Raw genomic sequence first — 16,290 nt, 5'->3', positions numbered from 1 at the left:
CTCAGTCACCTACTCTCACTCGGCCTCCAATAATGGCAGCACTTAGAGAACTCAACCTTATAATACTGACAGCAAGAACGCCAGAGACAGACAGCAAAAACAGTAGAATTCGTAAGCCTGGAAAACCAGCCACGTTCAGATTCTGGAAGATGTCACCTTCTAGATCATTTAGATCCACGATTCCATCTGCCAGGGCACAAGTATTTTATAGATGTTGCTTTGGTGGAGTTGTATCTAACTGTGCACACAAATCTCAGCAGTCTTCTACAAGATAACGTCACTAAATTCAGTTTTACAAATGGCCTTTAGAGATCAAGTGAGTCTCCGGTGTCCATGTTCAGACTGGCCAAATGAAAACTCTGAACTGAAGCAAGTGAGTCTCCTGTGCCAAGAATTCACAGGCTGGCATAAAACTGAAGTTCTTGATGCCGAGTGACACAATATGCTCTGAGCTTGTAACTTTACAAAATAGAAAGTGTATGTTAGACTGTGTGATAAAACTAAGAATATCACAAAGGCCACGGGAAATGCTGACTTACCAGCCTGACATGCACGGCACTCGCCATTCAACTGGTGGTGAGCCGAGGAGTCTTGTCACAGCACGTCATGTCTTATTCAGTTGCTGTATGAAGACGCAAAATTGGCCACCTAATGCATTATGTCCCAACTTACTCTCAGTTTGAAGATATTTTAAAAACAACTTGACCAGCCCATGAGAAGGTTACAGCAGGTGGGGGACACAGGGAGGAACAGTACATATTGTATGTTACAATGCCTTTGGGAGTAAAAATGGGTTTTACTGGCTTAACTAGCTGACTATATCATCACAATCATCTCTTCTGCACAGTGAAAATTAATACAAAATATGGTCTCTCACTCAAAGAGGAGTTTGCTCATTGAGTGCGTCTGCCACGGATGTCATACCATTCATCAGGGCTCTAGAGAGTCTCTGTAAGAAAAGTGCAAAGACATCAAAATCAACTCTTTGTTAAGCAGGCGTAAGAAGATTGAGCAGCACAGAATCGGAGCCTTTCTATGTAGTGGCCATGATATTCGATCCAAAATAAGGGAAAAGACGTTTTAGCCAGAAGAGGGTGACTACTCAAGATTTACGGATGTACTAGCAATGGCACCTGTCCACTATAATGGAAGGCTTACAGAGCTCCCGATTCTGCGGTGTTTAGTGTTAATCTTTTTTGTCTTTGTCAACTAGTATAAGAAAAGAAGTAGATTTAAGTGATAGTGATACGCAGACATATATTTACGAGCGGCAAATCCTGCTTGATTTCCTGAAGAAACTGCGCCGAAATATCCAGCAAGGTGACAGAGATGCTCCGCAGCCTTTGCTTACTTCGGCAGCCTGAGAAGCTGAGCTGGCATAAACGCAAGTGCAGCGATCGGAAGCAGAAACAAGGGAAATGCGGCGGTGTTAGCACAAGGCTAAAAACTAACCCCACCAGACCTGCGATACCATCCATTCTGCTCGCGAACTTCCGATCACTGGACAACAAGCTGGATTACATAAAGCTGCAGTGGGCCAAGCACTGGGAAATGAGAGACTGTTGTATCTTTATTTTCACTGAGACATGGCTCCAAGAAAACATTGCAGGCTCAGCCATCCAGCTAGACGGACTGACCATCTTCCAAGCGGACAGAGACCGCTTTGTCCGATAAGACCCGCGGGGGGGGACTGTGTGTTTATGTGAACAGAGAGTGGTGTATGAATGCTGCCTCAGTCACGCGACACTGCTCCCCACTGATAGAGGTTTTATCGGTAAGGTGTCGGTCTTTCTACCTACTGAGGGAGTACAGCTGCATGCTGGTGGTTGCCGTCTACCTCCCGCCTAGCGCAAATGCTAACCAGGCGCTAGCGAAACTCTATGAGATCATCAGCAAACTGCAAATGATGCACCCCGAGGCATTTTTCATTAGTGCTGGACACTTCAAACATGCCAACTTGAAGTCAGTTCTCCCAAAATTCTTCCAGAATGTGAACCTTGCTACAGTACTAGAGAGGGAAGCTGTCTGGACAATGTTTACACGAGCGCTCCTGAGGCCTACAAGGCCCTACCCTGCCCCCACCTCGGCTATTCAGACCATATCAGCGTGCTAATGGTTCCTGCATTCAAGTCCGTGCTGAAGCCCACTAAACCAGCCCACAAGAACATCAGAGTGTGGCAGATTGGTGCTGTTTCAGCTCTCCAAGACTGCTTCGAATTGACAGACTGGGACATTTTCAGGGAGGCTGCTATGGATGGTGACTCCATCAATCTGGAGGAGTACACAGACTCTGTGACTGTCTACATCTCCAAATGCATAGAGGATGTTACCACAAGAGCCAACCAAAAGCCCTTGATGACGAGAGAAGTGCACAAGCTGTTCAAGATCAGAAATGCAGCCTTCAGATCTGGAGACAAGGCCACCCTCAGGGTGCCCAGAGCCAACCTGTCTCGCGCTATAAGGACAGCTAAGTGGGCATACGCGCAGAGGATCAACAAATAATTCAGCAACACCAGAGACACATGTCGTATGTGGCAGGGCATTCAGACAATTACAAACTACAAGCCCAACCCACACAGCAGCGATGGTGATGCCTCCTTACCGGATGAGCTTAACAACTTCTTCGCATGGTTTGAGGCGCAGAACAAAGAGCCTGCGAGAAAAGCAACACCTCCCTCCACTGACCAGGTACTCTATCTCTCCATAACGGACATGAAGAGGACTCTCTGCAGAGTCAATCCATGCAAGGCTGCAGGACCCGACAACATATCTGGTCGTGTGCTCAGAGAATGTGCCAGTCAACTGGCTGGTGTCCTCACAGACATCTTCAACACATATCTGAGCCAGTCATCAGTCCCAGCATGCTTCAAGCCGACCACCATCGTACCAGTGCCGAAGAAGTCATCAGTGACATGCCTGAATGACTACCGACCAGTTGCACTCACGCCAATCATCATGAAGTGCTTCGAAAGGTTAGTCATGTCACACATAAAGACTAATCTCCCTGCCTCCCTTGACCCTCTTCAGTTTGCATACCGCTCAAACAGGTCAACTGAGGATGCCATATGCTCTGCCCTTCAACTCTCCCTGACACATCTGGATAAAAAAGACACATATGTCAGGATGCTATTCATAGACTTTAGCTCTGCCTTCAACACAATCATCCCTCAAAAGCTGGATGTAAAACTGAGCAGGTTGGGCCTGAACACCACTCTCTGCAATTGGATCCTGGACTTCTTGACAGAGAGGCCCTAGTCAGTTCGGATGTGCTGTAACACCTTCAGCATCATCACACTAGTCACATTAGTACTGGAGCGCCACAGGTCTGCATGCTTAGTCCACTGCTCTTCACCCTGCTGATTCAGGACTGCACAGCCACACACAACACCAACCACATTATCAAGTTTGCGGATGATACGACGGTGCTGGGACTGATAAGCAGGGATGATGAAACAACATACAGAGATGAGGAGGAACAGCTGTCTGCATGGTGTGAAGACAACAATCTCTCTCTCAATGTCGACAAGACAAAAGAGATAATCATGGACTTCAGAAAATCACATCCTGCCCACATCCCACTCAGCATCAACGGTTTAGATGTGGAGACTGTTAGGAATACCAAGTTCCTCGGTGTGCACATAACTGAGGAACTTACGTGGACACAACACCTCATCACTAATCAAGAAAGCCCAGCAGAAACTACACTTCCTGAGACGGCTGAAGCGAGCAAGTCTTCCCCCTTCCATCCTCACCATGTTCTACAGGAGGCACCATTGAGAGTGTTCTGACCAGCTGCATCACGGTCTGGTATGGCAACTGCAACATATCCGACCGCAAGCGTCTGCAAAGGATAGTGAAGACAGCAGAGATCATTATTGGGGTGCCTCTCCCTTCACTATAGGACATATTTTACAAACGCAGTGTCCGCAAGGCCTGCAGCATTGAGCAGGACCCCTTACATGGACTTTCACACTTCTGCCATACAGGAGAAGATACTGCAGCATCAAAGCCAGATCTGCCAGGCTGCAGGAGAGTTTTCACCCCCAAGCTGTCAGACTCCTTAACACTAGGCTGCCACCCGGAATCTTCCACACGGCCTCAAGCACCTCTAAAACAGAACTTTTATACATGCAAGACACTTTCCTGCAAAGACGAGTGTGCATGTAGAAAAGAACTGAAAATCTCATACTGACCTTTAAGGATTTTGACACTCTTGATATCCTTCTGCTGTGAATTGTTTGCACGTCTTAAACAATTATTATTATACACTGATAAATAATAGATATAGATGATACAGCAATTATTGATTATATTACATATCTATTGACTATATTTATGTATCTAGACTGCAAATACCATACATTGCATCAATGTTCATATTGCTAACTACACGTCAGTATTTCTGCTAGTATTTCTGCTACTTCTTTGTCTCGTCTTTGCACAATTTCTTGTTTTGTTTGTGTTTTAATTTTAAATTAAAATTTTAATTCTATTTTTAATTTATTATTTGCACTTCATGTCGTTACACTGTGGACCCTGAGCTTCGCAATTTCGTCTGTCTGTATACTTGTATATGGTTGAGATGACAATAAAGTTCACTTTGACAATTAAAAATATTTACCATCTCTTTCCCTACATGTGACTTCAGCGCCTTTCCTCTGTATTCACGTGTGTTTATCTCTCTTTACTGCTTATCCCTTTCTCAAGTGTAGTCCTGTAAAGCCTGCTTATCTGACGGTCATTAGTTTTGAGGTGCCTTTCTTGGCTCCTGTCTGGTCTTATACTTGCTGTCTTTGAAGTTGACTCTCTCAGAGATCCTCATAGACCTTTACTCCTCTTCATGCATCTCACACCGACACTTCCACTCTCGCCGCGTCACCAAAGCCAAACTGACCAATCAGACGGCTCTATAAGAGACTGGACACACAGGCTTTATTCTTATACTAGTCGTTTAGCCCGTTACAATAACGAGCGCTAGAACAGTAGTGCATAAACATTAGTAGGAACAGTCTATATTAAATGGCAAGGGACTTTGACCTCATTTTTTTTGTTGGTCATATTTTTCTTTCTTTCAGCCTTTCTTTTGTTGATGTTTACTTGCTGAGCTGACCGTTCTTCGTGGGCTGCCGCCGTGTATTGTGTGTCTTTAAATTTTCTGTGACAGTAATACTGTCTTGTACGTCCGCTAGCTTGTACGTCCGTAATACAGTAATCCCTCCTCCATCGCGGGGGTTGCGTTCCAGAGCCACCCGCGAAATAAGAAAATCCGCGAAGTAGAAACCATATGTTTATATGGTTATTTTTATATTGTCATGCTTGGGTCACAGATTTGCGCAGAAACACAGGAGGTTGTAGAGAGACAGGAACGTTATTCAAACACTGCAAACAAACATTTGTCTCTTTTTCAAAAGTTTAAACTGTGCTCCATGACAAGACAGAGATGACAGTTCCGTCTCACAATTAAAAGAATGCAAACATATCTTCCTCTTCAAAGGAGTGCGTGTCAGGAGCAGATCATGTCACAGAGATAGAGAAAAGCAAACAAATCAATAGGGCTCTTTGGCTTTTAAGTATGCGAAGCACCGCGGCACAAAGCTGTTGAAGGCGGCAGCTCACACCCCCTCCGTCAGGAGCAGGGAGAGAGAGAGAGTGAGTTTGTTTTTAATCAAAAATCAATACGTGCCCTTCGAGCTTTTAAGTATGCGAAGCACCGTGCAGCATGTCGTTTCAGGAAGCAGCTGTACAAAAGATAGCAACGTGAAGATAATCTTTCAGCATTTTTAGACGAGCGTCCGTATCGTCTAGGTGTGCGAACAGCCCCCCTGCTCACACCCCCTACGTCAGAATCAGAGAAAGTCAGCGCAAGAGAGAGAGAAAAGTAAGCTGGGTAGCTTCTCAGCCATCTGCCAATAGTGTCCCTTGTATGAAATCTACTGGGCAAACCAACTGAGGAAGCATGTACCAGAAATTAAAAGACCCATTGTCCACAGAAATCCGCGAACCAGCAAAAAATCCGCGATATATATTTAAATATGCTTACATATAAAATCCGCGATGGAGTGAAGCCGCGAAAGGTGAAGCGCGATATAGCGAGGGATCACTGTATACCTTTAATTTTCTCTGGCGGTAATACAGGCAAGCGCGTCGGTAATATGCCTTTAATTTTCTCTGACAGTAATACTGGCTTGTACAGTGGGTACGGAAAGTATTCAGACCTCCTTCAATTTTTCACTCTTTGTCATATTGCAGCCATTTGCTAAAATCATTTAAATTAATTTTTTCCCTCATTAATGTACACACAGCACCCCATATTGACAGACAAAAAAAAAAGAATTTTTGAAATTGTTGCAGATTTATTAAAAAAGAAAAACTGAAATATCACATGGTCCTAAGTATTCAGACCCTTTGGTCAGTATTTAGTAGAAGCACCCTTTTGAGCTAATACAGCCATGAGTCTTCTTGGGAAAGATGCAACAAGTTTTTCACACCTGGATTTGGGAATCCTCTGCCATTCCTCCTTGCAGATCCTCTCCAGTTCTGTCAGGTTGGATGGTAAACATTGGTGGACAGCCATTTTTAGGTCTCTCCAGAGATGCTCAATTGGGTTTAAGTCAGGGCTCTGGCTGGGCCATTCAAGAACAGTCACAGAGTTGTTGTGAAGCCACTCCTTCATTATTTTAGCTGTGTGCTTAGGGCCATTGTCTTGTTGGAAGGTAAACCTTCAGCCCAGTCTGAGGTCCTTAGCACTCTGGAGAAGGTTTTTGTCCAGGATATCACTGTACTTGGCTGCATTCATCTTTCCCTCGATTGCAACCAGTCGTCCTGTCCCTGCAGCTGAAAAACACCCCCATAGCATGATGCTGCCACCGCCATGCTTCACTGTGGGGACTGTATTGGACAAGTGATGAGCAGTGCCTGGTTGTCTCCACACATACCGCTTAGAATTAAGGCCAAAAAGCTCTATCTTGGTCTCATCACACCAGAGAATCTTATTTCTCACCATCTCAGAGTCCTTCAGGTGTCTTTTAGCAAACTCCATGCGGGAGATGGCCTTAATTCTAAGCGGTATGTGTGGAGACAACCAGGCACTGCTCATCACTTGTCCAATACAGTCCCAACAGTGAAGCATGGCGGTGGCAGCATCATGCTGTGGGGGTGTTTTTCAGCTGCAGGGACAGGACGACTGGTTGCAATCGAGGGAAAGATGAATGCGGCCAAGTACAGGGATATCCTGGACAAAAACCTTCTCCAGAGTGCTAAGGACCTCAGACTGGGCCAAAGGTTTACCTTCCAACAAGACAATGACCCTAAGCACACAGCTAAAATAATGAAAGAGTGGCTTCACAACAACTCTGTGACTGTTCTTGAATGGCCCAGCCAGAGCCCTGACTTAAACCCAATTGAGCATCTCTGGAGAGACCTAAAAATGTCTGTCCACCAACGTTTACCATCCAACCTGACAGAACTGGAGAGGATCTGCAAGGAGGAATGGCAGAGGATCCCCAAATCCAGGTGTGAAAAACTTGTTGCATCTTTCCCAAGAAGACTCATGGCTGTATTAGCTCAAAAGGGTGCTTCTACTAAATACTGAGCAAAGGGTCTAAATACTTAGGACCATGTGATATTTCAGTTTTTCTTTTTTAATAAATCTGCAACAATTTCAAAAATTTCTTTTTTTGTCTGTCAATATGGGGTGCTGTGTGTACATTAATGAGGGAAAAAATTAATTTAAATGATTTTAGCAAATGGCTGCAATATGACAAAGAGTGAAAAATTGAAGGGGGTCTGAATACTTTCCGTACCCACTGTATGTGGCTGTAATATATGTCACTGTATTGTGTACCTTTAATTTCCTCTCGCAGTAATACTGGTTTGTATTTCCGTAAAACGCCTCTAACTTTCTCTGACAGTAATACCGCACCCGTGCCCCGCGCATGCACACTTCACCAGAAGACACACACACACACGGACACCTGGACGCACACAGGGATTGTATTAAAGCGGATTAGAGAGTAGGTTTTTGAGGCTCTTCTCTTTTAATCTTTACAGTAGTAAATATAAAATATTTGTTTGTGTGTTTGTTGACTGATTTATTTGTATAATTAATTAACCAGGCATTAGATGTTTTGACTAAAATCCCTTTTATTAGCCTTTCAGTGAATGTGTAGGTAGATGGGAGGAAAGGGATGCAGAGTTTTACCGAGCTGGTGCATAAATATAAATCGTTATCAAGTGGATGTCGATTAGTTAGAAATTGTAATCAGCCCTATTTGCTTGTTTGGTAGAATGGTACAAGCTGGCTCCGCTCCCAATATATACACCCCGGCTAGTAACGAAACAAATGGAGTGTGTGGATGAGACACATAGGAGTGGACTGGTTCCTGGATTGAAAACAAAGGGGACTTATTACACTTTCCCGGAGGAGAGAGCTGTTCACCACATTGAGATCAAGATCCCAGATAAATATGGGGTATCCCCAGACCAGCAGGTAGAAAGAATTAAAAATTGGGAATTCAATCCAGAGAGGTTCATCCAGGAGCAAGCTTTTGCTCTCTGGGAACAAGTGGCAAAATGGCTACAGCCATTCCAATGTGCAACATGTCAGATAGTACAGCAGGTAGCCTACATCCTTGTTAATGAAAAGTCTTCCCAAATATCTCACCCAGCCGGTCTGGGGAGACTTTAAAAACATGGAAGATCTTATAAAGCTCATAGAACCATTTAAGACAGCCTCCCACTCTAAGAGAGCAGAACGGTCCTCTGGTGAACTCTGTGGGGATTACGTCCTATAAACTCTTTCTCTTCCATACAAACCGGAGCCTGTTCCGAAGTCCCAGGGCACGCAACCTAATCAGGAACAAGGAGGGATGGAGCTGGAGAAAGAGGGGAGTTTATGTGTGCTTACAAACCCCCTGATGATATTACATATGGAAGTAGTAGTTGTAAATGGGTTCAGAGTTGAAGCTCTCCTTGATTCCAGCTGCAACATTTCCATTGTTGATTGGCGATATGTACTACCGCGACAGTGGACAAAAATTAAGACCAGTATAACGTGTATATACTCAAAAATTCATAAATATAAAACCACCCTATGTTTCATCAGTCATGGAGGATCGCTAAAGAAATTTCCCATAGCGGTCCTCCCAAATCCACCTTTTTTGGTGATTCTAGGGTGGCACTGGTCTAACAATAAATGCGGTGTACTACTGACTACTCCTGATCAAATTTAGGCCTAGTTAAAGATGGGAAAGACACGACTCAAGCGGTCTCCACACCGTGTAATCAGCTGGAGGAGAGAGATACGGAAGTCCAAGAGGTGGATGGGGAGATTCCTGGGCCGTCGCAGGCAGATACGTCATCAACCTATGTCTCGACGAGCTGGGAGGATTCCCCGCCCCTTGAGGTCAGATCGGACCCTCTCTTTGAGATACAATTTCAATTTAGAGAGACACCGGCTTCTTTCAAATGGGAGCAGTGGAATGAGGACTCCCTGAAATTTGTGAAAAAATGCAGTGGTACTAGTCACTGGCCAATGCACTCATCAGCTCATGCCACAGGGTCCTCACTTTGTGATAGAAAATGACCTATTATATCGGGTAGCGGAGCATGAGGGGGAGGTGAGGAAGCTGTTGTTAATCCCACAAAACTATCTGCAGCAGGTCTGTGAATTCACACACGCCCACCTCGTAGGAGGTCATTTGGACACCAGAAAGACTTTAGAGCGAATTAAGCTCCAATTTTATTGGCCAGAAATTAATGAGGAGGTACGCCGTTTTTGCGTCTCTTGTCCAGAGTGCCAATTATGGCAAATTCCTAAGCTCCTCTTATTGCCCTTACCTTGATTGATGTCCCCTTCAAGTGAATTAGGGTCAATATAGTAGGACCCCTAGAACCCTCAGCCCGAGTATATAAATATATATCAGTCCCCATGGATTATGCTACTCGATATCCAGAGGCTGTTTCCTTGAACTCAGCCACTTCTAAGGCTATTACATGGGAACTAGTAGGGGTCATTCCGTGTGTCGGTATCCCTAAGGAAGTCCTTACGGACTCGGAGACGTTCAGGGAGACTGCCAAGTTACTTGAAATAAAGCATTCAAAGATCACGGTGTATCATCCTCAAACCGACAGTCTAGTTGAGAGGTTTAATCAGACTCTTAAACAAATTCTTCGCGTGGTGGTCAGCAGGGACGGGAAGAACTGGTATCAGCACCAACCCGTAAAACTCATGCTCTTTGCATATTGGGAAGTCCCACAAGCCTCTACAGGGTTCTCGCCTTTTGAATTATTATATGGACGGCAACCTCTGGGAATATTGGATATTTTGAAAGAAAGATGGGAAGGAGAGGCTCTTCCCCCTACCAATATATTACAGTATATCGCACAGTTGCACAATCGATTTGGAAAAATTCGACCTATATTAAAAGGTCACATGGAAGAGGCACAAGCAGCACAGGCCCACTATTATGACCGTGGTACTCCTTCTGGAGGATTATGTCATGATTTCGATTTTTACCTCCCATTCTAAATTGCTAGCCCATTGGCAAGGCCTTTATGAAGTAAAGGAGAGGAAAGGACTTGTTGACTATTTGGTGAAACAACCTAATTGTCGACCGAGCGAGCGGGTTTATCATGTAAATTTACCAAAGCTGTGGAAGGAAAGGGTTCCCAATCCATCCCCTGCTCAGCCCCGCTCATTATTTACTCAGAAAAATATCCTTAACTTTGGCACTGAGTTCTAGACAGAGACGGGAGCTCAATGCAGTTATTCTGTCCGTCCCGGAGGGAGTTAGTGAAAAACCTGCAAGGACCTCTCTGACTGCACACGACATAATTATAGAGTCCGGGGTTATCATTCGAGAGCGCCCTTATCGGCTTCCCGAAGCAAAGAAAGCAGAAGTGGAGCTTGAAATCAAGGGCATGCTGGAACTAGGAGTGATAGAGGAAAGTTATAGTCACTGGTCCAGTCCAATAGTCTTGGTTAGTAAGCCTGATAGAAGTTGGAGGTTTTGCAATGACTTCCATCAACCTTAATCAAGTCTCCCAATTTGATGCTTATCCAATGTCTTCAGTGGACGAACTCCTTGAGAGACTTGGACAGGCACACTTTTTGACTACACCCGACATGACGAAGTGGTACTGGCAGGTTCCGCTATGGTCAAGACCGCATTCAGCACCCCTAGCAAACACTGGCAGTATTGTGTCCTTCCATTCAGGTTACATGGGACTCCTGCGACTTTCCAGTCTGTGGAGGATAAAGTGCTCCGCCCTCATTACGTGTAAAGTGCTGCCTACTTAGATGATGTTGTCATTTATTCCAGCACATGGAAGGAACCCGTACAGTAGGTCAAAGCAATATTGAGCACACTGGGAGAAGCCAGGCTTCGAATCAATCAAAACAAATGATTTTTGGATTGAAAGAAGCTAAATATTTGAGCTACCTGGTGGGTCAGGGTATCGTAAAGCCACAGTGTTCAAAGGTATTAATAATGCCAGATTAAAGTAGCCACATCCACGAACCAAGCGACAAATCCAAGCATTTCTTGGATTACTGCCGGTTTATGCCTTGTTTTTCGGAGACAGTGGCACCCTTGAGTGACTTAACAAAGAAGAGGGCTCCTAACATTGTGCTATGGACTGAAAAGACAGACGCTGCAGTTTGCGACATAAAACAGGCCCTTACGTCAGCACCAATATTCAAAGCACATAATTTTTCGCTTCCTTTTATACTCCAGACGGACACTTCAGACATAGGCCTGGGTGCCGTGCTCAGCTAAAGTGTCGATAGTATTGAACACCCTGTCATGTATCTGAGCCGGAAGCTGTTGGATCAGGAAACCAGGTATGCAGTGGTGGAAAGGAAAGGCATTGCGATTAACACTAGAATCACCAAAGCCTACGAGAAAACTTGTAAATCCGGCCCACCTTAAATCCTTTCGCACCTCTCTGTCAGCGTCTTTTGTCCAGTAAAAGTGTTGATTAAGACAAGCAGCAAGCAACCGGTTGTTCCATCCCCCCACCGCCGCAGAAAGTTCACAAAGTTCTCCCAGCTCATGCCTTATTTAATTATCTGGGAGTGAGAACTGCTGGAGTTTTAGAGTGGAAATAATAGATTGCTATTTTGGAACACATGCATTTCATGTGTGTTCCGTTTCTACAGTAATCTGTGTAAATACACTGTTAAAACAAACTTTTTCATATTTTAGTAATAAATGTTACAAAATGTAGGCATAAACTATAGAATGTATGAAGCCTGAAGTCTAAAGATCAAATAAACATTTTCACAAAAGGTTCAAAGACAATACAACAGCTTCCGTGGCGTAGCGGTAAGATTTGCTGACTTGTAATCAAGGGGCCACCGGTTTGATCCCCACTGCCTCCTATATTTGCCGTTTTCAGTAGTGAGCTGCTCTTACTGTTAATATTATACAGTACACACATACATTTGGTTTGCATCTGTAACAGACCGTGTACATTTATAGTACTGTACTTCCATCCATCCATCCAGTTTCCAACCCGCTGAATCCGAACACAGGGTCACGGTGGTCTGCTGGAGACAATCCCAGCCAACACAGGGCACAAGGCAGGAACCAATCCCAGGCAGGGTGCCAACCCACCGCAGAGTACTGTACTTGTGAAAGTTAACTTTTTTTTTTCCACTTTTATTCTCTCACTCATGATCACCATACATACACCGCCCTAGGGATCTGATGCCGTTAGTTTTTATTTGAAACTGGGAATAACTGGAGATGTGACTAGTGTTTTGAGGCAATGGAACTGGACAATCTCTGATCTGGAGGGATAAAAGCTGACACACAAATGCTGGTGAATCTGCCTTCTTCGTATCTCACTATCACTTGATTTTTTTTTTTTTTTTAATTCAGTTTTATTGAGTGTTCCTGCTCACGCAGAATTAGTATGCACCTTATGGTGTATGATGTCAAAAAAAAACAAAAAAAAAAAAACACAGACGTAGGTATTTATGATATTTTGAAGAAATCATTTCATGACCTGCATAGTACCAATCAGAAAACATCATCGCACTAATGCAATACTATTTGAAAACGAACAGCGTCAGTTCGGGTGTGATTTTACACTGGTGCTGTCACTTAGAGTCAGATCAGGATATGGGTTGGGGGTTTGGGGTGTTAGAGCGTGATCATCATTGAGAGAATAAAACTGAAAAAACTTTAATAACTACCGTAAATTTATACCCAATGTCCCATATATCTGTCTCTTTCTTTTTTTTTTCTCCGTGCTGCATTTACGACGTGTGTACCTGTTGCAATGTGCACACTTTTCTCTGTGCTGTGGTTTCTATCACATTGAAAGGGCACCTGACGCTGACTCAGTTTACTTTCCTGGGGAAGCGGCTGTCTTGAAACAGAAGCTTGTCAATGTTGCATCCTCCTTTTCTTTTTCCATCGCCTTTTCTAGTAAGATGCGATGACGAATGTAGGAAAGTCGGTTCTTGCAGCATGGAGGAAAAAAAAGAAACGGACAAATATATGGGACACTGGGTATAAATTTATGGTAGTTATAAAAGTTAGTTTTTTTCAGGTTTATTCTCTCAATGACGATCTTGCTCCAACACACCCCCCCCCCCAACCCGACTCGAAGTAACAGCGCCAGCGTAAAATCACACCCAAACTGAAATGCTGTTTGTTTTCAAATAGTATTGCATTAGTGCGGTGACGTTTTCCGATTAATTTTATACCCAATGTCCCATATATCTGTCTGTTTCTTTTTTTTTCTCCATGCTGCATCGACATCGTGCACCAGAAGGTGTGAGCTTATTCAGTGCAGCAGGAACACTCAATAAAACTGAATAAAAAAAAAATCAAGTGAAAGTGAGATACGAAGGCGGCAGATTCACCAGCGTTTGTGTGTCAGCTTTTTAAACCTCCAGATCAGAGAATGTCCAGTTTCATTGCCTCAAAACACCACTCACATCTCCAGTTATTCCCAGTTTCAAATAAAAACGAACGGCGTCAGATCCCTAGGGCGGTGTATCTATGGTGATCGGGAGTGAGAGAATAAAAGTGAAAAAAAAAGTAACTTTCAAGTGTATAGTACTATAAATGTACACGGTCTGTATAAAATTACAATAAGAGCAGCTCACTATTGAAAACGGCAAATATAGGAGGCAGTGGGGATCGAAATGTTGGCCCCTTGATTACAAGTCAGCAAATCTTACCGGTACGCCACGGAAGCTGTTGTATCGTCTTTGAACTGAGAAAGCAGAAAAAAAACATTATTAACTGTAATGATTATAAGTATCCATCCATCCATTATCCAACCTGCTATATCCTAACTGTAGGGTTGCGGGGGTCTGCTGGAGCCAATCGAGCAACTGGTCAAAGGTCACATCTGCTCCTCCCTACCCGACACGCTGGATTCTCTCCAATTTGCTTACAGAGCAAACAGATCGACAGAGGATGCCATTGCGCTAACAATAAACACTGCCCTCACCCACCTGGAAAGAGGAAATACATATGTAAGAATGCTGTTCATAGATTACAGCTCGGCATTCAACACCATAATCCCCTCAAAACTCGTCTTGAAGCTTGACGACCTTGGGTTGGGGACGACCATCTGCAGATGGATTTTCTCTTTCCTGATAAACAGGCCCCAGGTGGTGAGAGTCGGCAAACACACGTCCTCATCACTCATTTTAAACACAGGAGCGCCGCAGGGCTGTGTGCTTAGCCCCCTCTTGTATTCCTTGTTCACCCACGACTGTGTTGCAAAACACGGCACAAACACCATCATCAAGTTTGCAGACGACACAACCATCATAGGCCTTATCACTGACAACGATGAGACAGCCTACAGAGAGGAGGTGCTGGCATTGAGTAATTGGTGCCTAGATAACAACTTGTCTCTTAACGTCAGCAAAACCAAGGAGATGATTGTGGACTATCGAAAACAACAAGGCAGAGAACACCAGGCCATCTACATCAGCGGCATAGAAGTTGAAAGGGTTAACAGCTTCAAGTTCCTCGGAGTAAACATCACCAAGGATCTCTCGTGGACCCTTCACATAGACACTGTGGTCAAGAAAGCTCGCCAGCGGCTCTACTTCCTGAGGAGGCTGAGGAAGTTTGGCATGAATGCCAACATCACCTCAAACTTTTACAGGAGTGTGGTCGAGAGTCTGCTGACGGGCTGCATTACCGTCTGGTATGAGAGCTGCTCTGCCAGCAGCCAGAAATCACTACAGAGAGTGGTGAAGGCAGCAGAGCACATCACGGGCAAGAGTCTTCCTGCCATTGAAGACATTTACCTCCATCGGTGCTTGCGTAAGACAAGCAACATCATAAAGGACCACAGCCATCCAGCACGCCAGCTGTTCTCCTTGTTACTGCCTGGCAGATGATACAGGAGTCTGGCTGCTCGGACTACAAGACTTAAGAACAGCTTTTACCACCAGGCCATTCGACTCCTCAACAGCAACACCTGAACACTTACATACACTTACATTACATCTACATTGCACTACTTACACACAAACTGTACCTGCACACACTCTGAATACTGACTGGAACATGCATCTGTACTTTATGAATATGCATCTGCACTTATAAAACATTATCTGTGCAATAACTGTCATTTGTACTTGCTGCTCATTCAACTCATATTGCTCTATAACTTCTTTTGAAACATACACATTTTATTTTATATGGCTTGTTTATTTTTAACTTGTAATCTTTTTTTAAGCTTTATTGGATCTAGGCTGAGTGACTTGTTTTTCTCGTCATACACATTTCATTGTATGTTGACACTGTGTTAACCTGTATATGACAAATAAACCTAAACCTAAACCAAAACCAAACCAAAACCAACACAGGGCGCAAGGCAGGAAGCAGACCCCCGGCAGGGTGCTAGCCCACCGCAGATGATTATAAGTATTTAACTCACAAAATACCAATGACTGTATTTTGTATTAATCATGCTGCAGAGAACTATATGATTTTATACTTCTATATGATTTGATCTGCATTTAGGTAGGAAAGGAATTATGTTTATGCACAAAATATGAGACTGATTTAATTCTTCTGTGTGAAACAGAACACCCTGTGATATTATGAATCAATGTGATCGTTTTCTTCACTCTTGCTTAAAATTATATGACAATATTTATGAATTAATAAATAAGGATTATTAATCTAATCAAACAAATATAATCTAATGAAGATATTAAAGTTATAAGAATGTAATCTCTTTATAACTAATGCAATGAACTTAAAGAAAACTGCCTAAAATGGGTTTGTACTGAGACAGGCACAT

General features: G+C 43.8%; 2 protein-coding genes across 13 annotated transcripts in view; one reads left to right on the top strand and one right to left on the bottom strand.

The window, feature by feature from the left end:
- LOC114644549 (oocyte zinc finger protein XlCOF6-like) overlaps positions 1-16,290 on the top strand; it is a 536,868-nt gene that overhangs the window by 214,269 nt on the left and 306,309 nt on the right. The gene's annotated exons all lie outside the window — the stretch shown is intronic.
- LOC114641493 (gastrula zinc finger protein XlCGF26.1-like) overlaps positions 1-16,290 on the bottom strand; it is a 275,342-nt gene that overhangs the window by 134,450 nt on the left and 124,602 nt on the right. The window lies entirely within an intron of this gene.

The sequence above is a fragment of the Erpetoichthys calabaricus genome, chromosome 5 (assembly GCF_900747795.2).
Source record: "Erpetoichthys calabaricus chromosome 5, fErpCal1.3, whole genome shotgun sequence".
In the NCBI taxonomy this organism is placed as follows: Eukaryota; Metazoa; Chordata; class Cladistia; order Polypteriformes; family Polypteridae; genus Erpetoichthys; species Erpetoichthys calabaricus.
This window is presented reverse-complemented; position numbering and strand designations above follow the sequence as displayed.